The sequence below is a fragment of the Pelmatolapia mariae genome, linkage group LG16_19 (genome assembly GCF_036321145.2).
Source record: "Pelmatolapia mariae isolate MD_Pm_ZW linkage group LG16_19, Pm_UMD_F_2, whole genome shotgun sequence".
NCBI classification, from domain to species: domain Eukaryota; kingdom Metazoa; phylum Chordata; class Actinopteri; order Cichliformes; family Cichlidae; genus Pelmatolapia; species Pelmatolapia mariae.
Window position 1 is genome coordinate 44793811 of NC_086241.1, and position 24554 is coordinate 44818364.

At 44.2% G+C, this 24554-nt stretch overlaps 1 long non-coding RNA gene across 1 annotated transcript; it reads right to left on the reverse strand.

The window, feature by feature from the left end:
* Positions 1-11192: 11192 nt before the first annotated feature.
* Positions 11193-14216, reverse strand: LOC134645354 (uncharacterized). The gene is made up of 3 exons (XR_010096547.1): positions 12931-14216; positions 12702-12837; positions 11193-12612 (listed from the first exon to the last, which is right to left on the reverse strand). It is a non-coding gene; the product is annotated as an uncharacterized LOC134645354 (long non-coding RNA).
* Positions 14217-24554: the final 10338 nt, after the last annotated feature.

The window sequence follows — 24554 nt, forward strand, 5'->3', positions numbered from 1 at the left end:
GCTAATTGAAACATGCCCACGCCTGTTGTGGAAATGTTTGTTCACTGGAATCAGCAGGTAAATAGTTTTGGAGAAACAGAAAATATTTACACATGGTACACACCCCTTCTGACATCTCTGATTTCCCCTTCTTTCTTGCCAATCTTTGTTACATTCTCCATTTTTATTTCCCCCCTTCACTAACCAACATAAAATGAAAACCTCCTATGAACACTTTGAAAGTCAGCTAAAAGATATTCAGACATAATTTCCAAAGACCATTAGTACTTCAATGTTTGGATCCAAAATATTCCAGTTCTGTTTGTCAGGGTCCTTTGTCAGGGTCCCTGAGCAGTTATGGACTTGTATTATAATATCTGTATTTTGGTATTGCTGTCCCTCGTTCTCCCTGCTTGTAGATATATGTGTGTATATAGGTGTGTGTGTGGATGCAGGTGTTTCTGTGAGCACTCGTTTACAGGCACCTTCAGGCCTGGTGGGTGTGGCCCTGGCAGGTGATTGGCCACACCTGAAGACCGTGACACACCTGTAGCTGATCAGGCCTCGTCGGAGGAGCTACTTGAGAGTGTGGTGGAGCTCTCTCCGACGCTGGATCATTGCGTGGCTTCACGTTAGTCTCTCGACCAGTTCCTAGTTTAAGTCTGCTGCATTGTGCTGTGTCTGACGGCTGCCTCTCTCTTATGTTCCCAGGAGTAGCGGGGAGACGAGAGGACAGCGAGCACGGGGTGCTCATCACGGAGAAGCGGAGACAGGAACACTAGCACTGGGAAGAAGACTCGTCACGGGAGTCGGGAGTGCACTGAGGATTTATTGTTATGTTTGTCCATTCACTGTAAATAAACGCACTGCTGACATTCAGAGCTCCTGCGCCTTCCTCACGGTTGGCCATCGTCAACCGTGACACTGTTGATGGTTGGGGACAAAAACCCTTGTCCAAGTGTTCTGCAGTTCCATTTCAAGGTTCCACTAAACCATCTTTCACTGCTCCTCTGTTTGCTTGCAATTTCTTGTCTGAACTCTTCATTCAAACAGCTTGTTTTTTTTGTTTTTTGGCACTTGAGCTTTTGTTGAGAGACAGTTTCCATCCAGTTCTATCACAATTTTTTTTAAAACCTCAAATATGTACTTAAGCTTTGTGGGGTAGCTCAAGACCAGTGAGTAAATGAGGCCAAACAAAATGGTGACTGCATTTGCAATGTTTCCAAGATCACGAAGCACTTTGACACAGTCAATGATTATTCCAGCATCTCTTCAAGGTCATCTGTGGGTTCTGCGCCTTCCTCCTTAATGGTGAAGATTCCCAGGATCATCTTCTGCATTGCCGCCTGGTTGTCCACAGCATCGTCAAAATAAAAAGAAATAAATCTTTAGCCAGAACACAAACCTGCAAAAACATTGTCTTTGCTTCCACAAAGCAAATCTATGGAAAGCAGAGGCCAGTGAGCTTATGAGGGTTTCTGGGTCTTCACTGAGATAAACAATTAGCGCCTTCAGTACACAAGCTCTTTTAGTTTCATCATCCTGCAGCAAAGAAAATGGCAATATCTAAGATTATTGCTGTATTGTGCAGTAAACAACACAAGAAAAAAAACTAAAAGGAAGAAAGAAACACAAAAAGTAACCACTGAAAAGTCCACAATACCTGAAATTTATAATAGTTTCTGCAGCTGAAAGTAGCAGTTTAAACAGTTTAAATCTCAATGTTAGTGTTGGAGCTATTTGTTCTTTATTTTTATTATTTTGAAATTTGTTGAAGTTTGTTGTTGGTTTCCCAAACTGGATAAATAAACCATAAAACGCGACTTTCAAGTTTGGACAGTTGACTTCTTTTGCCTGCGTACAAGATCTTATCTCAGTGCAGCAGTGCCTTGTGGATTTTTAATTGTTGGGTGTTTGGCTGGTCAAACTAACGGAATGGCCACTGCATAAAGTAAAAAAGTCTTGCCCGTGGACCAGAAGGAATAATCCTTCATTAATGGATATGTTGGATATATAGATTTCATGGATCACCATCGAACAAAAGTTATTAGATCGTCTTTGGAGTAATCCAGACGGACTTGCTGCTTGAGGTTTGGATCAACACGTCACTCACTGATCAAAACTGATGAGTGATAATATTGTTTAGGCCGTAAAGGAAAACGGTGAAGCTATTGGAGTTTAAAGCCATTATTTCACTACAAACACTGATGAACTGAGTTTTGATTTGCTGAATTGGTGCGTAATTGGATCGCTAATTGAAACATGCCCACGCCTGTCGTGGAAATGTTTGTTCACTGGAATCAGCAGGTAAATAGATGTCATGTTTGTGCTTTATGCTGTGGGTTGGCAGTGTGCTGTGCATCTTTGTAATGTTTGAAATAATTCAAAAGAACGATCAAAAGTGTGGGATAAGCGTAAACAAAAGGATGACACTCAGATGCAATCGGAGAAAAAAAGCATCAAGTTCACACCAAAAGGTTTAGATATGTATATAAACATGTCAAGAAAAGCGGAGCTCAAAAAAAAAAATCTCCTCCTTGGATGAAATAAATCCTGAAGACAGCATCTCTAATATCTCAGGCGTAAAGCCGCGTTCAAAAACATTTTCAAAGCAAAGCCGAATTTCATCGACATCTTCTTCGCGCTTTAAATCTGCGGCTGACAAGGCGGCGCTCATGGAGCGACTCGCTGCATTAAAGAAAAAACATTTTATTGAAGCGCAAGCGGAAAAACTGAGAAAAGAAAAGGGGAAATTATCCTTGGAAACGGTGTTGACAGCAACAAATGCAAAGCTTTGTGTCTTAAAAATAAACTCAGTTTGTGGCTCTGAAAGTTCTGATGGAATGAACTCTTATTTTGAAAGAGGGCACGTACAAGAAGCGTCTGGGTTAAACCCTTGTGCTGATACACTTGTTCCAATAGAAAGAGATTACTCTGGTATAAATCTTCTTCCTAGCGGTTTATATCCCGCGACGCAGGGTCCGCTATCTTGCATGCCTTCCTCCACTTCTTCCTATCAAGGGCGTCTTCTGGTGTAACATTCACCGCCTTCATATCATCCTTGATTCGGTCCATCCAGCGCTTTTTTGGTCTTCTTTGTGGCCTGTTTCCATCCAGATCTAATTGCTGGGCTGTCTTTGCGATGGAATTTTTATCGCTACGGACAACATGGCCGTACCATCGGAGCCTCGCCTCTCGTATCTTGTCTGTGATTGGTGTCACTCCCCATTGTTTCCTGACATCGTCGTTCCTCGCTCGGTCAAGTCGTGTGAGACCCAGAGGCCACCTCAGCATCTTCATCTCCATGATGTGAAGAGCTTGTTCGTGTTTGGTCGTCGCTGGCCAGCACTCTGACCCGTAGAGTGCCACTGGGCGCACAATCGACTTATAGACTTTCGCCTTAAGATAGATTGGCATTCTCTTGTCAAATAAGACTCCACTCACCTGATGCCACTTCCTCCATGCTGTGTTGACACGGAGTCTGGCGTCTGGTAGAGTTTGGCAGTCCGAGGCGACAAGGGACCCGAGGTACTTGAATTGGGCAACTTTAGTCAGCGGCTCGCCATCGATAGTGATGGTACTGTTGGTCTGGGGGCCACATTCAAGGTACTCAGTCTTCTTGATGTTCAGGCGCATGCCGTTTTTGGAGAGCCGGTCTTTCCATGCTTGTGTTTGGGTTTGCAGGGCTAGGCAGTTTTCTGTTACTGATAGGCACACATCATCTGCATACAAAAGGCTCCACGGATGTGGTGATTGCAGATCAGCCGTCGCGGTGTCCATACAGAGAGTGAACAGCAGGGGCGAGAGGGCCGAGCCCTGGTGGACGCCAACGGTAATCGGGAAGGCTGGTGATGTTCCCGCTGAACTTCGGACCTCGCTTGTGACATTACGGTAGAGCAGCTGAGTCCATTTCACATAAGCTTCCGGGGCACCATGAGTTCGTAATGATCGCCAAATCAGCTTGTGGGGGACCCTATCGAATGCCTTTTCCAGATCCAGGAAGACCATGTGCACCGTCTTGTTCTTTTCCCGGTGCTTTTCCATCAGCAAACGGGCCGCGTGTATGGCATCGATAGTTCCACAGCCCTTAACAAAGCCGCATTGATTCGGGGTGATTGTGACCAGTTGACGGATCCGATTTTCCAGGACACGTTCGAAGATCTTCATTGCATGACAGAGTAGACGAATTGGTCGATAGTTGGTGCACTCTGTGACGTCTCCCTTGCCCTTCCAGATGGGCACTGTGATGCTCGATGTCCAAGCTCGGGGGGCTTTGTCTTCGACCGTGATATGGTTGAAGAGTGCCGCAAGGTATGTTGTACCACGGTCGCCCATCATCTTCCAGATTTCAGCTGGGATGTCGTCCGGTCCTGTGGCTTTTCCGTTTTTCATTTTCTTCAACGCGTTTTGGACTTTGGCAGTGGTGATTGGTGTGACAGTCCCTGCGACTGGGTCCGCGGGCGGGATAGGCGGATGTGTAAATTCTTCATTGCTGATTCCAGTGAAGTAATCTGACCAGCGCTGAAGGATGTCTCGGGGGTCTCGCAGAACCTGCCCGTCGGCTCCCTTGATTTGGACAACATGGTTTGTATCAAAGTCCTGCTTCTCGCGGTGGCGGGCTTTGGCAAGTCGGTAGATGTTATTGGCCCCCTCTGGGGTTTGGAGCTGGTCATAAAGATCTTGGTAGTGTCGTCTTTTCGCGGAGGCCACTGCCCTCTTTGCTGCCGATTTCAGCGAGCGGTATTGGGTGAGATCTTCATGCGCTCGCGATCGCCACCAAGTCTTATAGGCCAGCTTCTTCGCTTTTATTGCTTTTTGTACCTCCTCATTCCACCACCAGACCTGTTTCTCAATGTATTTTCTGCCCGGTTTTGTTGAACCAACGGTGACCTCCGCAATGTTGTGGATGCGCTCCCCCGCTTCAGTCCACATCTTCTCAACAGGTTGGTCAGTGTTTACTGCAAGTGAGAGGAGCATAGTTGTCAGTTTCTCCTTGTGCTCCTTCGCCTTCCACCATTTGAATCGTTTTGGTCCTGTCTGGCATCTGGGCAGCTTTGGCTTGACAATCTTCGTATCCATGACAAGTAGACGGTGCTGGGGGGGCCACGGATTCATATGGAATTACTTCCGTGTCCGTGACCTGTTTGAGGTCTCGCCGCCGAACCATCCAATAGTCGATCTGAGTTGCATGTCCGCCACTGGTGTAGGTGGCTAGGTGCGATGGGCGCTTCTTAAAGAATGTGTTGGTAACAGCCAGATCGTGCGCCGCCGCAAAATCGAGGATACGTATTCCGTCGTCATTCCTCACGCCGAGGCCTTGTCCCCCATGGCACTGTGGGTAGCCACCCCTGTTCGATCCCACGTGGCCGTTCAGACGCCTCCGATTAGAATGTGTTCATCCGGGGCAATGGTCCGTATGATCCTGTCCAACTTGTCCCAAAATTCATTTTTCGTTTCATCGCTGCCAGAGATGGGCAGTAACGCGTTACTGTAATCCGATTACTTTTTTCAAGTAACGAGTAATGTAAGGGATTACCGTTGCAAAAACGGTAATTAGATTACCGTTACTTTCCCGTAGGAACACTGCGTTACTGCGTTACTAAAACCGTGAGTTTTTTCAAGAATGTCTCATGACAGTGACGTAAGCGAGTGCGACGTTCGTGACAACAGCTGTCTGCAGATCAACAATGGACAATATATCGAGTGCGGGAGAGAGTATGAGCATGCAGCGTTTAAAGCGTGGAAGTACTGACCTTATTTTGAGTTTGATTCCATAAAAAGTGACAAAAACATTAGTGTCCGTTGTGCGTGGGAAGAAAACTTCTTTTTACAGCGAAAAAACCCCCTAAACTTCCAAGCAAGCAGCGAGTGCGCTACGACGTAATGGGAAATTCACAGAGAAACTCGCGGAGTCTTCAACTGTCCGCTGCGGCACACCTGCACCAGGGTAAACCTCCGCCTACCCCAGTCCTGCTTTACAGGTGAAAATAGAGCAACTAGTCTTTGACTTTATTTATTTTCTGCTGTGTTTTACTTGCATCTATTTGAAAGAGTGAGTGTAAACACAAAAAAATATTTTGTTTTATGTGCTGGAATGTGCAGAAAATAGGTTTAAATGTTAAACAAATTTCTTCCAGTCACAGAATGTTGCATATAATTTAATTTTTGCTTGATGCATAAAGTTAAAAGATTAAAACTAATAAAACAAGTTTTAAGAAGAGACTTTTCCATTTGATTACATTTTGTATGATGGATTATGCAGAAAAAGTAGAATTTGGCTGAAAGATCTATCGCTTTATCACCTATTCAGGTTGTAAATTGTGTTTTTAAAAAGTAACTAAGTAACTAAGTAATTAATTACTTTTGAAAATAAGTAATCAGTAAAGTAACGGGATTACTTTTTTGGGGAAGTAATCAGTAATTAGTAACTGATTACTTTTTTCAAGTAACTTGACCAACACTGATCGCTGCATCCAGTCTGTGGTGCATAGCAGGTCACAACATTAACGTCAGCTGTTCCTAGTTCGATTCTGATAGACATTAATCGATCATGCTGGATCTGAATCACAGGTCTTCATACCTAAACAAAGTCAAAAACAACATCAGGTGGATGAGATGATGGTAAAAGTTCATGCTTCAGCTCAAGTGACGCAGCAAACACAGCCTCAATCTACTGAGAACCATACTAATGAGATTGCTAATATTATGCAAAAACAAAATGACATCACTACTTTACTTGTAAAACAAAACTTATCTTCTGTCCTCCCAGCCAGAAACAGCCCTGTGTTTGATGGAGACCCTTTCCAGTATAGATCATTTATAAATGCCTTTGAAAATGGAGTGGAAGCTAAAAGTTATAACTGGAGCAACTGTTTGCATTTTTTTTAGAGCAGTCCACTGGGGGGCAGCCTAAAGACTTGGTGCATAGTTGTCAGCATTCCTGAGGAGGGCTATTCCAGAGCCAAACATCTTCTTGAAGAACATTTTGGGAATGAAAATAAAATTGCCTCTGCATATATGGAGAAGATTAAGAATTGGGCACCTATTAAAAGCGAAGATGTGAAAGGTCTTCAGTCATTCTCTCTTTTTCGTCAAGGATTTTTAAATCTAACACAGCAAACTGTTTATATGAAAGAGTTGGATTTGCCCTCAAACATGAGAATGACTATTATGAAACTTCCATACAAACTGAGAGAAAATGGAGAGGAGCTAAAATGCATTGGGATAAGTTGACTTTTATCAAGGAAATGGGAATTTGTTTTGGTTGTTTTACAGTTGGTCACACAAGCAAAGACTGCAGGAGTCGTTTGGATTGTGACGTGTGTCACCAAAAGCACCCAGGGGTCCTTCATATAGAGCAAAAAGATCCAGGTGCATCCTCAGAACAAACTCAACAGGTGACAAACTCCGATGTCAACTTCTCAACTGCAACCACTCAGCTGTGGTACCACATGTGGGTATATTGGGGCCAGTCAAGAGGTTGATGCAGTTTTTTCTATTGTTGCAGTTCAAGTTAAGAGCCAAAAGAGCAATAGAATTGTGCAAACATATGCATTTCTGGATCCTGGAAGTTCAGGTACATTCTGTACAGAAACCCTGGCAAAAAGACTGAATCTAAATGGGAAAAAGACAAATATCCTTCTGAGAACAATGAGTCAGATTAGGATTGTTAGTGCACTGTCTGTCTGTTTTGGAAGCAAAGGATTTCATGGCGTTACCAGATGTTTTGACTCAAATGACCATGCCAGTTTCTGCGGTGAATATTCCCACGCAAGGGGATATTGATCAGTGGCCTCACCTGTTAAACTTCACAACATTGATGCAGATGCGGAGCTACTGATAGGCACTGATGCGTCCAACGCTTTAGAGTCATGGAAGGTGATAAACAGTGTGGAAGGTGGACCTTATGCTGTAAAAAAGTTGGCAAAGTTGTTGTGGATGTGTTACCCCTCAGAGCTGCCCAAGCATATGCTGCTCCTAGATGTAAAGACCATATGGAACTCTCTGTATTTGATGAAGGAGAGATTCTGCGAGCAGTTTCCTGCCATCCAGGCTGCAGCCATCGATCCACGGATAAGAAAGTCCATGAAAAAGGAAAGGTGAGTAGTATTGAAACATAATGATAATATGGTTTAAAATGGACTCGGGTTTTAATTTTGTTTGTTTTATGCAACATATCTGTTGTATTTTTGTTTTGTTGATGTTGCAGACTGGCTAAAATGGGCAATGATGACTTAAGAAAAGCAGAGGAGTTTGTGGTGCTCATGCGGAAGCACTACACCTCCACACTAGCAGTCTCCAGCGACAAAAGTCCGACCTGTGGTGAGATTTTGCCCATCCTGCAAAAGCTACATCAACACTACACCGTACAAGAAGATGACTCTGTCTTCACAAGGAGCATAAAGGAGAACATTTGGAAAGATCTTTTCAAACGATACCAGGTACAATTGATGATTTATTTATCATAAATAAAATGACAGTTATAAATACTTAAGGATAGTCATGATGTCACATTTTCCTCCCTTTTAAAACTTTATTTTATTTCAGGCGCCACCAGTAAAGCAGAAAAAAAAACTGCCTTGGAGGAATTCTTTGAAGAGGAGTTCAACGGGCTGCAGTCATTCCATCAACGGCAGTCCATTGCTTCCCTGGCCCAGAGAGTTGATCAGGAGAGCCAGCTGTATAGAAGCCTAACCCCCATCCCCTGCAAGGATAACGCCACTCTATGGTGGTGGAGCAAGAGAGAGACTCTGCCCCTGCTGTCAGCACTGGCTGAAAGCTTTCTGTGTGTGCAGGCATCCTCCACCCTGTCTGAGAGGCGGTTCTCCACAGCTGGAGAGACCATAAGTCCAGAAAGATCACGTATCGTTCCTGAAAAAGCAGATATGCTTATATTTCTGCAAAAGAATTTGTAATTTTCCATAGCTGAGGGATGCAGAATTGTACAGTGCCGTTGGACTTGAGTTGACTGTATTTTTTGCTGTCTGATGTAGTTTTATTTTTGAGTGCTCAGCTCATATATACTTTTAAAAAGGGGAGTGTAAATGTTACTGGACATTCTTGTGTAATTGCCACAGAATAATTTATGTTATACTTTGTTATTGCTACAGAAGAATATTTATTTTATTATTATTTTACATTTACATATTTTTTTCTGGGGACCTGTGGCACCCCATCGAGGAGCCGTAGGCTGTGGATCTCTTAAGATCTCGCTGTTGGGTTTGTAAGGTCATGCTAGTCCTAAATTTTGTTCAAAGATAAGATATAAAACAAAGTTCTAAGCTAATCGACCTGTATGTTCCCCTTTTTAAAAAATAAGAATCGATGGGAGAATCGATAAAGAATCGAATTGTTAAACAGAATATAAAATGGAATCAGAATTGTAGCGCCATGAGAGCTGGGGATTTCATCAAATGTAGGAGGTGGATAAATGGGGAAGGCTTTCTCTACAAGTCAGAGGAGGAGTGGCCTAAACTGGATGTGGATTGCAGTGTAATTTCTGCAGATGACCCAGAGGTCAAAAAGGACCTGACAGTGAATGTCAATCACAAAATCCTACAAACTAAACACTTCTTGTCTTGGGCAAAACTCAAAATCTCTGTAGCCTGATTTTTAAAGCTCAAAGAGACCTTAGTGTTGCTAGGGCAGAAAGAGGAAAGAGTTGGTTGCTGCAGATCTGAATAAGAATGATCGGGAAAGTCAGAAGCAAGAAGTGGAGACAAGAATGGAAAGATTTAAGACCACTTTGAAGAAAGGAAATCTGACTCCAGAAGATTTAGCAGAGGCAGAATGTGTCAACATTGATTTTACGCCATATCCATTAAAAGTTGGGACATGCTGTGAAAACTAAGACAAAAATACTGGATAGTAAATGCAAATTCTGCTGCCAGGAAAATCATCTCTCGTTGTATCATGTGTGGACGCAACAGAGGAAAGTTTGTTGAAAAAAAGATGGCAGATCTGCCGAAGATAGAGTCGTGCCAAACACAGCTACATTCACAAATGTTGGAGTGGACTATTTTGGACCTATAAGTGTTAAAAGAGACAAAGTCTCCTTAAAAGGGATGTTCTTTTTACTTGTTTGACCAGTCGTGCAGTACATCTGGAGATTGCACATACACTTAATACAGACTCCTGTATAAATGCTGTGCGGAGGTTCATCTGTAGACGAGGCCCAGTTTCGACCATCAGGTCTGATAATGCTACAAATTTTGTTGGTGCAAATCAAGAGTTTGACTGAGCTGAGCTATGCTAAAATTCAAAATGCTTTTGTTCAGGATGGTGTCAAATGGAGCTTTAACGTCCCAGCAGCCTCTCACCAAGGTGGTGTGTGGGAGCGTCTCATTTGTTCCATAAAGAGTATTTTAGCCTCAATTTTCAAAGAACAAGTTTTGGATGATGAAGGACTCCAAATAGTCTTCTGTGAAGTTGAAGCTCTATTGAACGACAGACCCATTACCAGAGTTTCAGATGACTCAAATGGTCTTGAAGCACTGACACCCAATCACTTGTTGTTGAAAAACAAACCAGTTTTGCCACCAGGACTGTTTGATCCAAGCGATCTTCATGGCAGGAAAAGGTGGAAATGGGTACAATACATGGCAGAGTTGTTCTGGAAAAGATGGCTTGCTGAGTACCTACCTCTGATGAAAGAAGGACAAAAATGGACGAGGACTAAAAGATGTCTTATACCTGGAGATATTATTTGGATTGCAGGCGCTACAGCTCCAAGAGGATCATGGATGATGGCAAAAGTCATCCATGAGCAAACTTCTTTTGCTACTGGAAGCCTCATCTTGAAGAAAATCAGAGTGAATAGCTCCTTTCTTTTTGGAACTTTAAAGTAATTGTGATTGTATGCACAATTAGGGGCCGGAGTGTTGGAGCTATTTGTTCTTTATTTTTTATATTTTGAAATTTGTTAAAGTTTGTTGTTGGTTTACTTATATTTTAGGTTATTCACAAGTTTTATTTGTAGGTTAATACTTGCTTAATTGTTTGGGTTTGTTTTGTTGTTTATCTTGTTAAGTCAGTCAGGAAGAACTGTAGGGCTATTTTTCTCTAAATAAAGAGACTGGTATAGGACCAGTATGCACTGGAGTGAGCCTATGTCTTGTTTATTTTTTACCAGAGCAGAAGAAGCAGCAGGAAGCAACAAAAATTGATCTTTTTATTGCTTGCCAAACTGAATAAATAAACCATAAAATGCAACTTTCAAGTTTGGACAGTCGACTTCTTTTGCCTGCGTACAAGATCTTATCTCAGTGCAGCAGTGGCTTGCGGAATTTTAATTCTTGGATGTTTGGTTGTTCAAACAAAAGGAATCGCCACTACAGTCAGGGAGATTTCTCCAAATGTATTTACTTTGTAAAACATCTTGTGAGAAAAGGTTATTAAAGAAAGAAAAACAGGAACAAACACCAAAAGTCACAGCACCCAAAAATCCCACAAAGAATTCAGAATAATAACGAGGAATTGAGCAACAGCAGCATTCACACAATAATAATAGAATGAACTGAATACAAAAATATATTGATGAACAGACGTTTGTTAGGAAAAAAAACAAAAAAGATAAACTTTGTAATTTTTTTGTTGCACATCTCCTTCTTACCTTCAGAAGACTTTCATTAGCTGCACAAATCAAATTTAAAAATTACAATTTCCAGCTCTGCGTGAATATTTATGAAAGATTTGAACCATTTGCAAATGTTTTTATTTTTGTTTGTTTTTTAATGGATTAATCAAGACAATGTAGTAGTAGTAGTAGTAATAATAATAATAATAATAGCTCATCACCCTCTTTTTAAATCATCAATGAAAAGCTTGTCTTCAATCACACCAGGAATCTACTGATCTCTGCAATGTCTGATCAACATGTGATCTACATTGGTGACTACATGGACAATTTAAATATGTGCATGGATAAGCGTGTCTGCGGCCAAAGTGACCATGGTTTAACCTGTAGTGCTTCAATAACTGAGATCTTGCAGTCTCTTGTGCTGCACACTCTTTACACTTCCATATTCATGTTACTGAATGTCACGGCCCGGTGGACCAGCATGAAGATGATCAGCAGCGTCATTATTTTTCTCTCTCGCGCTCTCTGTCTCGCCAGGACGGAAGTCATGGTGGTTCCTGCCCTCGCCCCACGCACCTATGGAGAGTGAACACCTGTGCCTCATTATCCCTGCCACTACTTAAGTTGAGGAAAGGAAGCTACTCATCGCTGGATCCTTGTATGACTCGCACCAGTGTAGCCCCGGCTCTAAGATTAGTTCATAGCTCTTGTTGATTCTGTGCCTTCGTATTAACTTGTATATAGCTGTACTGCTACTTTTACTTGGATTACAGAGGTCTATAGGGTAGTGCTTCTCCCACTGGCAGTTCATCATGTTGGTTTCATGATGCAGCCTCCTGCAGCGGTAGGCAACCCTACAAAAGTAAACACAAAATGCAGTTTCTCAATCAAAGTGTTTATTATTTATGTTAAGGTGCGTGGCGAGAACGGGGCCCAAATGCAGGACTTTCCCATCCTGCAGGACTGTGCTGGTGGTCCAGGTGTGACAGGAAAACAACTCCAACACTCGACATTTACAAACACTTCGCTCCTGTGACACACTCCTCTCCAAGTTCCTAACAAGACAAGGTACAGAGATCAGATTGGTGAACTCACAGAAACACACGCACAGACTATTGCCACTCAGAGCTGGGACTTCACTTACTTGGTAACTCAATGATCCAGCGTTGACTGAAGCTCAGTCAAACACTTAAGTAGCGGCCAATCTAGACGGAAGACATGTGTGGCGGCTTCAACACGGGAAACACCTTCCGGCCTGATGACGCCCATAAATTGGCACGCTGGAATACACACACACACACACACACACTTAAAGGGGGAAGCAGGGGACTGGGAGGGGAGACAAAACAAAACACATAGAAAAACATACATACAGGCAGGTCGAACGTAGGAGACTCCCAGACCGTCACAATTTAGCAGGGAAAATTCAAACCTACATCATATATAGAGAAAATAAAGTAAAATGAATATTTTAGAGAGACGGACTGAGAGATAGACAGAGGGAGAGAGATAAATCCCTTTTCAGCACTTATGTCACAGTAAGACAGATATAAAAGCTACTAAACCAGTTCAAGGTTTGCAGCTAAGAAGGTCACACTTAACCTTCCACAGTTCAAGATAGTTTTAGTTAACGCAACTTTGTTCCAAATTACAAACCTAGGTTGTTCTTTAAGATTTACTTCTTGATTTAGGAATCAGATTTAATCTAAAACCTTCAGTTTCAGATTCTACTTATTTAAGAGAATCAAAGAGTCTAAGACCAATCTGTTCTGTGCAGGGCTGATAAAGCCAACGTAGTGCAATGAGCTCATTTAACTTGTGCTCATTACTAATCCCTCTGAGCAGTTTGTGTCTTTCCTTGCATGAGAAATAAACTGTTATCAAAACCCAATTTGGTGCATTGACCCTTTAACACAGAGTTCCTATAGAGAAATCTGGTTTGGCTCAAAACAGGAAAATAACATCAGCATATAACATCACTCAATAGTCAGGGAGGATAAATCACAGGTTCTGACTCCAGCTTGTCGGTCAGGTGAACAACCTGTTTCCTGACTCGGCTCTCCTCCACACAGTCCTCGTTCATAAATATAAAAATTCAATTTCTCCTCATTATAGTTGTTTCTACTTTCAGATCGAAAATGCAGATGAAGAGAAATGATGGAACTATCTGATTCAGTTGTGGCCCGTGGTTATTTGTGAACAATACATGTTGACAGGAAAAAAGCAATCACAAAGTCTGTGTATTCATAATTGAAACAGCTATCAAAAAATATTTGGCATGACGTCTTTGTTCAAAATGAATTCAAGTATTATTTCCTCCCTGTCCATTAGTGCCCTCACGTTGCATGCACCGGTGCAGCTGATGTCAATACTCAACCAAGTATGAGAGGGACTAAAGCTCTGTGGTTTAGATTAGGTGTGGGCACACCCTCACCAGACGTGCCAGCAGCTCTTACATTTAAAGGATGTGAATAAAGTTGTAAAGGAGGCTCACACTTGTTCTAAACTGTTTTTTTTTTTTTAGTTATATTATCTTATCACTTATATCATGTCTCTGGACTGTGGGATGAAGCCAGAGCTCCTGGAGAGAACCCAGACAGCCACGAGGACTCTCTTGCTCTGAGGTGACTGCTGTTCACGGTGCACTAAAGACTCTCAGTTGTCTTTGGATGCTCCTGTTTCTTTCTCCGTATGCAGTTACTGCTCCTCTCTTTTCAAAGACAAATACCAAATAACACGAGAGAAGACTGAATCACTTTAGAACAAGACAAACACTCCTGGTTACTCTGAGGAAATGTCATTACATGATGAATATATTTACCATGTTAGTAAGGGAAACTCGTTTGTGGTGTGTCTCTTCTTGTTTCTCCTTTTCATCAGATTCTTAAAAACAAAAGGCAGAAAAGCAACAATAAAAGTTAAAACCTCAAGAAGTTTTCTAACATTTTGGGACATCATTTCAGAGACAACCTTCAACATTACTTATTACTTACCACTGTGTTGATTCTTGCTGATGTCTGAGATGCAGCAGAGGATAATGTACACTTGGCACTGTCTTTATGGATCCTTAGTTCGTGTTGCACAGATTTACACTTGGCTCTACAATAGATGTTCCTCGTTCAACATCCAGTCCACAGCCCTGCCATATGTCCAACACAGTTCACAGAAGCAGTGCCAAAGTCTTAAAACTATTAAAGAGTCTTCAGAAAATAAGTTCTCTGAGAAAGGCTTCACAGTCTGAAGTGTTTCTTTGGTGGAGTGGGGCTCCTGCTGCTGCTCTCTTCCTCTGTAGCCTTTCTCTTCATGCTCTGTGCAAACCTCTTTAGAAACTGGCAGAGCACCGACATGATAACTCTGCCCTCTGAGCTGGAGTCCGTGATTCTCCAGCGGTTTGTCATCTCAGTGTCTTTTGTGTGATAAACAGCAGGATTGACTCTGGTGACGATGAGGTTGTTGGCATCCAGGCTGTGGACACAGTTCCTCCAGGCTGCCTTCAGCACATAAATATCCACCTTCTCTGGAAGCACTGGAGTCAGGATCTGAGAATGTAAGCGGGACCCTGCAGGCAGCACCATCATACCAGCTGGTGAGTCTGTAGAAGGAGATGGAGTGGTGTTCTCCCTCTGACTCTGCAGCACGGGGTTTAAAAGGTGTCGTAAGCTGCTCTGAGTGAATCAATCCCCTGACTGCGATTGGAGGAAAATCTTGCACCCGGTAACCAGGTCATGGTAAAGGGAGAGGAGCAGATTGTTCATAGAGTCCAAATGGCTGCTGTTTAAAGGACGGTTCCTCAAGTTTGTTGACGACTATCTGACACACACTGACTGGACTCACCAGCTCAGCTACGAGAAAACAGAACGGTCATCTATGTTAATCACAACATAATCAGACAAATTAAGGATTTCAATGTCAAGACACGGCTTTATATCATAATATGCTATTTCCACATGTGGCAACACGAGGTGGAAATAAAGTAATTACTCTTCACAGTTTTAAAAAGACAACGCCACCCTGGGAATTTCACCCAGAGAATACTGGAGGCAACACTAATCACTACGAAGGCAGTTAGGTTTGTTATACTCAATACAGAGACGAGGTTCAATGATAAAATAAATTGACAATTTATTAATTAAAACATTTAAAAGCACAGTCATAAATATCAGTGTATAAGTATGCTAAAAAAGGTATTCAGAGCTGAGGCTTACCAGTGGAGGGCAGGGATGCCACACACAAACTCAAAAAAAAGAAGAAAATACACCAAGACACAAGTGCAGCACACTATCACACACTCACACTAATAAATTAAACAAGGCAGGTGTGTACACTCAGAGGATCCCACCACCAAGGCACCCTGGTCTCCTCCACGTCGGCGCTCCGCATCTGAATAAAAGAAACAAAGAAAATTTTAATATATTGCAACAAAACTAATATGCAGCGCTGGGGGATAACCCAACTGCAGGACCACACTGGTGATCTACAGCTAGAAAAAGGGCCTCCCACCAGTGGCGTAACAAAAAGCCAAACTACAAATCAAATACAGTAAAACAACATACAATCTGGGTAAAACTCTAAAATATGGAGCAAACGGAATCGCCGTATTGCTCCAACTTGCCGTCTGCACGGCTGTAAGTTAATTATCCAGTCAGTCAATCAGTATGCGCGCCAGCCGACCCGCGTGGCATGCATATGGCCGTTGTCAACGCCGACGTCCACTTTAAAGGCTGGCAGCAGTAGGAAGCAAACTTCGCAGCCGGAACAGACAGTAAAAATAAAGTAAAACAAAGCAAAGCATCACAGCAAAGCAGCAGCCCTTCAGTTTGCGTAGCTTGGTGCAACACTAAGGCCCACACTTCCTGCAAAGCATAATAAATAATTACTATAAAAGAACAACAGAAGGCAGAGAGCGTAACAGAAGTTGATTACATACCAAGTAAGCCGTGTCATAAAACGTAAGCGGAATGGCTCAGAGGAGGCTTCTACAGCTACGACCTACAAACAATAGCTGTTTACCACCAAGCAAGGTAATATACACACTACAATGAGTAAACACCTACCAGCTGCGATGGAGGCTTCAGAAGAGTAACTAATCTCAGCAACACCAACAGGAAGTCAGGTGACCAAGAAGGAGATCACAGGTAAGCGATCCAGGGACACTCAAATGGCCACTATTTATACTAGCGCCCCCTAATGGGCCAGGCTGAAAGTGGGTTGGACCGAGGGATAACATTCATCCTGCCACAATCTACCCCTCCTTTTTGCATCGTCGCCCCGACGATGGATTACAAAGACACCCAGGTTAATCCCAAGGCCTAAAAAATGCAGAGACAGCATGTATTCTAGGCTCAGAAATAGAGTTTGCAGCCCCTTGTGCCACCTCCCCTGTTGGTCTTGGGAGATGATGGATGTTTGAATGCTGGCCGGCCGTGGACCGTGTAGTTCTTCGCACAACAATATTTCTTTTATCAGAGCTCGTAGTGGAAACAGGAAGAGAGCTAGATGGAACTGGTGCTGCACTCTGAGTAATTGTACAAGTGGCTGGAACATCGGAAGTTCGGTCTTCTGGTGAGAGCAACAACTCAGAGCTACTTGGAATCACTACTGGGCAGTAAGATGGTGAAACATTTACGTGAGGAGCTCCTATGCTCAGGAATAACAGGTCACTGTCACTTGATGAGTCATGTTCTGGTTCTGCGGATGATATTTCTGGGCCATGTGGGCTACTGCACGGAGCAGGCCCTTCTGGTGGTGTAGGTGCCATTACCACAGCCTTCAGCAAGGTACGATGAACATGCTTCACACTGCTAGGATCATCTGCAGGTGCAATGGTATATACTGCCCCACCTCCTTTAGGTGCCTTCAGGATTCTATATACCGCTGGTTTCCATCGATCTTTGATTTTACATCTCCCTCTTCCACTCAAATCGCGCAGGAACACCAACTGCCCGTCGTTCAATGGTGCCTCTTTCACCTTTTGATCATGGTGCCTCTTTCTGCGGTCGGCAGCCAATTGCAGTCGTTCCTTGGCTCCTTCATGTACAACCTGTAGCCGGGCTTGATGCTCCTGAATCCACTCGTGCCCATCTCCACTGATGGGGTCTGGTACTCTGCCCAACAGAAAGTCCACTGGCAACCTGGGTTCTTGCCCAAACATCAATAAGAATGGAGTTTCCCCAGTAGCCTGATGGGGAGTGGTGTTATAACAGTAGAGTAACTGGGGCAAACATACATTCCAGTCTCTTTTTCTGGATACTGGCAGGGTCCGCAACAAATTGTGCAAAGTCCTATTAAAACGTTCACACTGACCATTTCCAGCCGGATGATAAGGAGTAGTATGGGACTTCTCAATACCATAAAACTTGCAGAGCTGCTGGATCAGGGAGCTTTCAAAGTTACGACCCTGATCGGAATGAATACGGGCAGGTACACCAAACTTCGAAAACCACTCAGTTACAAGAACCTGGGCCACTGTAGCAGCACATTGGTCACGAGTGGGGACAGCCAATGTATACTTGCTGAAAACATCAGTCATTACCAAGACATTCTCCAGCCCATTCCGGGAGGGTTCAAGCAGGGTGTAATCAATGGCCAAGATTTCATTTGGTCGAGAGGCCAACAAATGTCCCATGAAACTTTGAGCTGCAGGTTGGGTGTCTTTTGCAACTTGGCAACGTTCACATCTCTGACACCAGCGAGCTACCTCAGCAGACATACCTGGCCAGTAGCACCGTGAGCGGAGAAGCGCTAGGGTCCTTTCCACACCTTGATGGCCATGGTCCTGATGAACATGAGTCAACACCTGCTCAATTAATGCACTAGGCAGCAAAAGCTGAAGTACCACCTCGGCACCATCAAGGCGATGAACCTGACGATACAGAACTCCATCCCTTTCAATCAGACGATCCCATTGTCGTAGCAGCACCAGAGCAGGTGGGGAAAGCTGCTGCCGCTCCTCAAAGCTGGGTCGCTGCTTCCGTCTCCAGAACACCAGGATCTCCTCTACCACTGGGTCGACCTGTTGGAGGGTATGAAGATCAGGAGTAGTGAGATGGGGCAAAACTGTAATGGCAGCTTGGGATACCTCAACTGGTCCCAGCCGCAAGGCTTGTTGAAGAGGTTCAGGCAAGGCTGTACCAGGAACCATGGCTTTAATTTCCTGAAGATCGGGTGGATGCTGGCGAGATAAAGCGTCTGCATTCTTATTACTCCTTCCTGACCTGTACTTTAAGTCGAAGTCAAACGAAGCGAGCTGAGCTGCCCAGCGCTGTTCAGTAGCCCCAAGTTTAGCAGAAGACAAGTGACTAAGAGGATTGTTGTCGGTGTAAACAATACACTTGTGGCCCAACAAGTACTCTCTAAACTTCTCAGTCATGGCCCACTTAAGTGCCAAAAACTCCAGCTTCATTGAGCTATAATTTAGCATATTGCGCTCAGTAGGCCTCAAACCCCGACTGGCATAGGCTATTGGCCTCACCTTACCTCCCTGCTCCTGGGAGAGCACCGCCCCTAGGCCGCCATGGCTGGCATCCACTTCTAAAATAAAAGGCAAAGAGAAATCTGCATAAGCAAGCACTGGTGCTGTTGTCAGTTTAGTCTTTAATGCCTCAAAACTTTGAGCACACTCTGCAGTCCAGTTCTCCACTACACCATGCTCTGACCTCTTCTTTGATTTTCTGCCTCCCCACTCTGCCACCAGTCTATGCAGAGGTGCCGCCAACTTAGCAAAACCCTCTACAAAACGGCGATAATAGCTGGCAAACCCAAGAAAGGAGCGTAGTTCCGAAACAGTCTTAGGAGGCTGCCAGTTAGCTACCACTTCCACCTTGCTAGGGTCCGTGGAGACGCCCTGATCGGAGATGACGTGGCCCAAGTAGCGAACCTCCCGCTGGAAAAAGGCACATTTGGCAAGCTTTGCTTTCAAACCCTCCTGCTGAAGCCGACCTAGCACCACATCCAGCCGCTCAAGATGTTGCTGTACTGTCGATGAGAAGATTACAATGTCATCAAGATAGAGAAGCAGAGACTGGCACTGTTGATCACCGAAAAGGCGTTGCATTAGTCTCTGGAAGGTGCTAGGGGCATTACAGAGCCCAAATGGCATTCGGTTCCACTCAAATAGGCCGAAAGGAGTACAGAAGGCAGTCTTGGGCCTATCCTCTTCCGTAACTGGGACCTGATTGTAGCCACTTGCTAAATCCATGGTGGAGAACCAACGGGCACCAGTCAGCGCATCTAGGGATTCTTCAATGCGCGGCAGGGGGAATGCATCTTTCCTTGTCTTGTTGTTCAATTGCCGATAATCAACACACATGCGTGGGCTGCCATCCTTTTTCTTAACGAGCACGATGGGAGAAGCATAGGGGCTGCTACTCTCTCTAATCACCTTGGCCCCTAGTAACTGATTAATATGCTCTTTCACAACCTCATACTCTGAAGGGGGGATGCGCCTATAACGCTGCCGCACGGGGATATCATCTAAGAGCGGAATGTCATGGGAGATCAAGTTAGTGCAACCCAAATCAGTGTCATGAGCAGAAAAGACCGAGCTGTATTTCTTAAGGAGAGACCTCACCTGTCCCTGTCCCTCTGCTGACAGTTTAGACAAATCAATTCTTGCCATCTGATCCTGCACAGTAGGGGTTGCGGTGTGAGAGGCCATTGTTGCTACATTCGGGGGTATTTCTGTCACACCAGCAGGCAAACTGACCACGTAAACATCCTCCAGGGTCCCTATAACAGTCCTGGGATGAAGCAAAACCGCCATGGTCCCTACATTAACAACTGGTATGTATGCAGTACCTCTAACCACTCGAACCAATGCAGGGGACGCTAAAAGTCCAGCAGGCAAGTTAACATCATTGGGTTCAAATAACACGGTGGCACCTGAATATTGCTCAGAACAGGTGGCAGCCACTATTTTCATTACACCACCCGGAATGCAACATGCTCGCTTACCTCTCACTCTCACATGGCCAGACAAATCCAGTGGGGCTCTTATACTAACATCATGGCACTTTTGCAGCGCATGCACAAGGGGTTTAGGGGCCTCTGTGACAGAGCCCAAACTAAACAATGCTTCACCATGTTGCCCAAAAAGCTCGTGGTAACACTTCCGAATTACATTCATCCCCAATACACCCGGAACCGTGGAAGGTCCTGCACCTGGAAGATCTTTAACGATCAACACGCCACACTGTGGAAGAAACTTACCACAGAGCTCTACACTTAGCTCGATATAACCAAGGTAGGGAATAGACAAACCATTAGCCGCTTTAAGCTGCAACCAATGACAAGCTTGGAGGCGCTCTTGACCCCAGGACTCAAAATGCTGGCAGAAAAAGCTTTCAGTAATGGTGGAGACCATAGACCCCGTATCAACCAAACAAGATACTTTTACACCGCCCATGTCCACATCTATATGCGGACAGGATGAAATTAATTTGGAGGCTGCCTCTGGACCATTAGAAACAACCCTTGAGCCAATAGACACCCCACCCGAACTGTGGCTCGGCAATACGGAGGGTGCTAGTTTTCCGAAGCCGTATTTAAAGGAGAGTGCCTCCGATTATGCAGAGGGGCCTGCGAAGGTGGCCGGGAACGAGGAACACGTTCCCCATCACACTCCCGAGCAAAATGTCCAGGTTGCTGACAACGTCGGCATATAATGGAATCGCTCCGTCCTGAGCGAGACATTCGATGGGGGCCCTGCAATCGAGCAATGCTCTGAGTGAGCTGATTAAGTTGCTCCTGCTGGCGCTTTAACAATTCCTTCATCTCACTCATTTCAGACAAATGGGTGGACTGGGCTATTCCTGAAGGACCACTATGGACCCCATACTGAATGCCATAGACAGAAGGGACAGAACTGCTTCTATGTCTAACACCACTAGGCAACCCTTCACGTTCCCACCTAATAGCTTCCCCTCTAATCTCCAGCAATGTCAGTGTTGGCTGCCTCCTTACTAGCTGCTTTAACTCCCGCCGCAAGGTACTATCTAAGACCTGTTCAACAAATTGATCTCTTAATAAAACGTCTGCATTGGGCATGCCATTGGGGGCACTCGATTTAACTTTCTCCATAAGACCCAGGAGAGCGAGGGAAAACTCTTGCAGTGTCTCATTTTCCTGCTGTTTCCTAGAGAAGAAAGCTTCCTGCAATGCTACATAGGAGTCTGAACAGCCATAAAGTTCTTGCAATATAGTGATTATCTTAGCGGGATCCGACCTCTCTGCACTAGAGCGATATTTGATCTCCTCATGTGCTTCCCCTTCCAGGTGGTCAAACAGGAAAAATGCTTTATCAGCCAAAGACAAATGACGTGCTCTAGCGCAGCCTTCTATTTCCTCCAACCATTCATCCAACCCTATACCTGATTTTCCTCTAAACATAGGGCATTTTCTGTCACGGGGCACAAAAACTAGTCTCTCTGCTACAGAGACACTAGCAGTTGGGGGGTTAACAGATGATGCAGTTGAAGTAGAAGGTGTATCACTAGTACCTGACCCAACAGCCCTCTCCTGACGCAGCCTCTCATTGTCTGCTTTCAGCTGCGCGATCAAGTCCCTGAGTTCCTGTAACTCTTCCTCCATCTCTGTAACACAGCTGTGGAATCCCACACCAAAGTAGCTGCTGCTTTGCTTTTATCCTGTACAAAATAAATTTTAAAAAACAGTTTACGTTATACCAGAAAATAAAAAGGAACACACGTCTCTGTTTTTAAAGAGTATATCCTGTCGACCAACGCCAAGTTTGTGGCAACACGAGGTGGAAATAAAGTAATTACTCTTCACAGTTTTAAAAAGACAACGCCACCCTGGGAATTTCACCCAGAGAATACTGGAGGCAACACTAATCACTACGAAGGCAGTTAGGTTTGTTATACTCAATACAGAGACGAGGTTCAATGATAAAATAAATTGACAATTTATTAATTAAAACATTTAAAAGCACAGTCATAAATATCAGTGTATAAGTATGCTAAAAAAGGTATTCAGAGCTGAGGCTTACCAGTGGAGGGCAGGGATGCCACACACAAACTCAAAAAAAAGAAGAAAATACACCAAGACACAAGTGCAGCACACTATCACACACTCACACTAATAAATTAAACAAGGCAGGTGTGTACACTCAGAGGATCCCACCACCAAGGCACCCTGGTCTCCTCCACGTCGGCGCTCCGCATCTGAATAAAAGAAACAAAGAAAATTTTAATATATTGCAACAAAACTAATATGCAGCGCTGGGGGATAACCCAACTGCAGGACCACACTGGTGATCTACAGCTAGAAAAAGGGCCTCCCACCAGTGGCGTAACAAAAAGCCAAACTACAAATCAAATACAGTAAAACAACATACAATCTGGGTAAAACTCTAAAATATGGAGCAAACGGAATCGCCGTATTGCTCCAACTTGCCGTCTGCACGGCTGTAAGTTAATTATCCAGTCAGTCAATCAGTATGCGCGCCAGCCGACCCGCGTGGCATGCATATGGCCGTTGTCAACGCCGACGTCCACTTTAAAGGCTGGCAGCAGTAGGAAGCAAACTTCGCAGCCGGAACAGACAGTAAAAATAAAGTAAAACAAAGCAAAGCATCACAGCAAAGCAGCAGCCCTTCAGTTTGCGTAGCTTGGTGCAACACTAAGGCCCACACTTCCTGCAAAGCATAATAAATAATTACTATAAAAGAACAACAGAAGGCAGAGAGCGTAACAGAAGTTGATTACATACCAAGTAAGCCGTGTCATAAAACGTAAGCGGAATGGCTCAGAGGAGGCTTCTACAGCTACGACCTACAAACAATAGCTGTTTACCACCAAGCAAGGTAATATACACACTACAATGAGTAAACACCTACCAGCTGCGATGGAGGCTTCAGAAGAGTAACTAATCTCAGCAACACCAACAGGAAGTCAGGTGACCAAGAAGGAGATCACAGGTAAGCGATCCAGGGACACTCAAATGGCCACTATTTATACTAGCGCCCCCTAATGGGCCAGGCTGAAAGTGGGTTGGACCGAGGGATAACATTCATCCTGCCACACACACACAGGCAATAAGAGACCCACAGCAGAACTCAATGTTTATAAAAGCCTTAACATTTTTCATGTGCTAGAAGGTGAGAAAAATTATGTTGCATTGTAAATGGTTCAATTGGAGTTGTTATAGGGTCAGAGGCGGGGGTACACCCTGGACAGGTTGCCATCTGACACAGAGAGGGCTCAAACAGAGAAACAAACTACCATTCACACTCATATTCACACCTATGCCTCATTTCAAGCACTTATCACTTATATCGTCTTGATGCATTCTCAATCATCCAGGTAAGTAAATCTCCAAAAGTTGATTCTCTTCATTTGGACGTAGCATTTTGTGGGAGAAACATTTCGTCACTCATCCAAGTGACTTCGTCAGTCTCAGCTGACTGCAGGTTTCCCCAATCTTATAAACAGTACATTTGCATAATGACTGAAACCAGCCCACTGATGGAACAATGGGCTTGGAGGTCAGTTCCTTAATCATAATTATGGAAATTCTCATGACCATTGATCAACAACCACTGATCAAAGCCCACTGATCAATGGCCATGAGTACCATTCACAGAGAGTTGGGGAATGGCTGCAATCACAGCATTGTAAGATGGCGAATGATGTACCCTTAGGCCCCCTCCTCGATTCAGAGATGGTCTTTCCCTTTTCACGTAAATGGCCTCCTTGACTCCGCGCTCAAACCAGCATTCCTCCCTGTCCAAGATGTGTACATCCTCATCCTTGAAAGAGTGTCCACTGGCCTGTAGGTGTAAATAGACTGCAGAGTCCTGGCCTGACGAGGTGGCTCTTCTGTGTTGTGCCATCTGCTTCGCCAGAGGTTGTTTGGTTTCCCCGATGTATAAATCCTGGCAATCCTCCTGGCACTTAACAGCGTACACTGTGTTACTCTGTTTGTGTCGGGGGACCCGATCCTTGGGGTGGACCAATTTTTGGCGCAGCGTGTTTTGGGG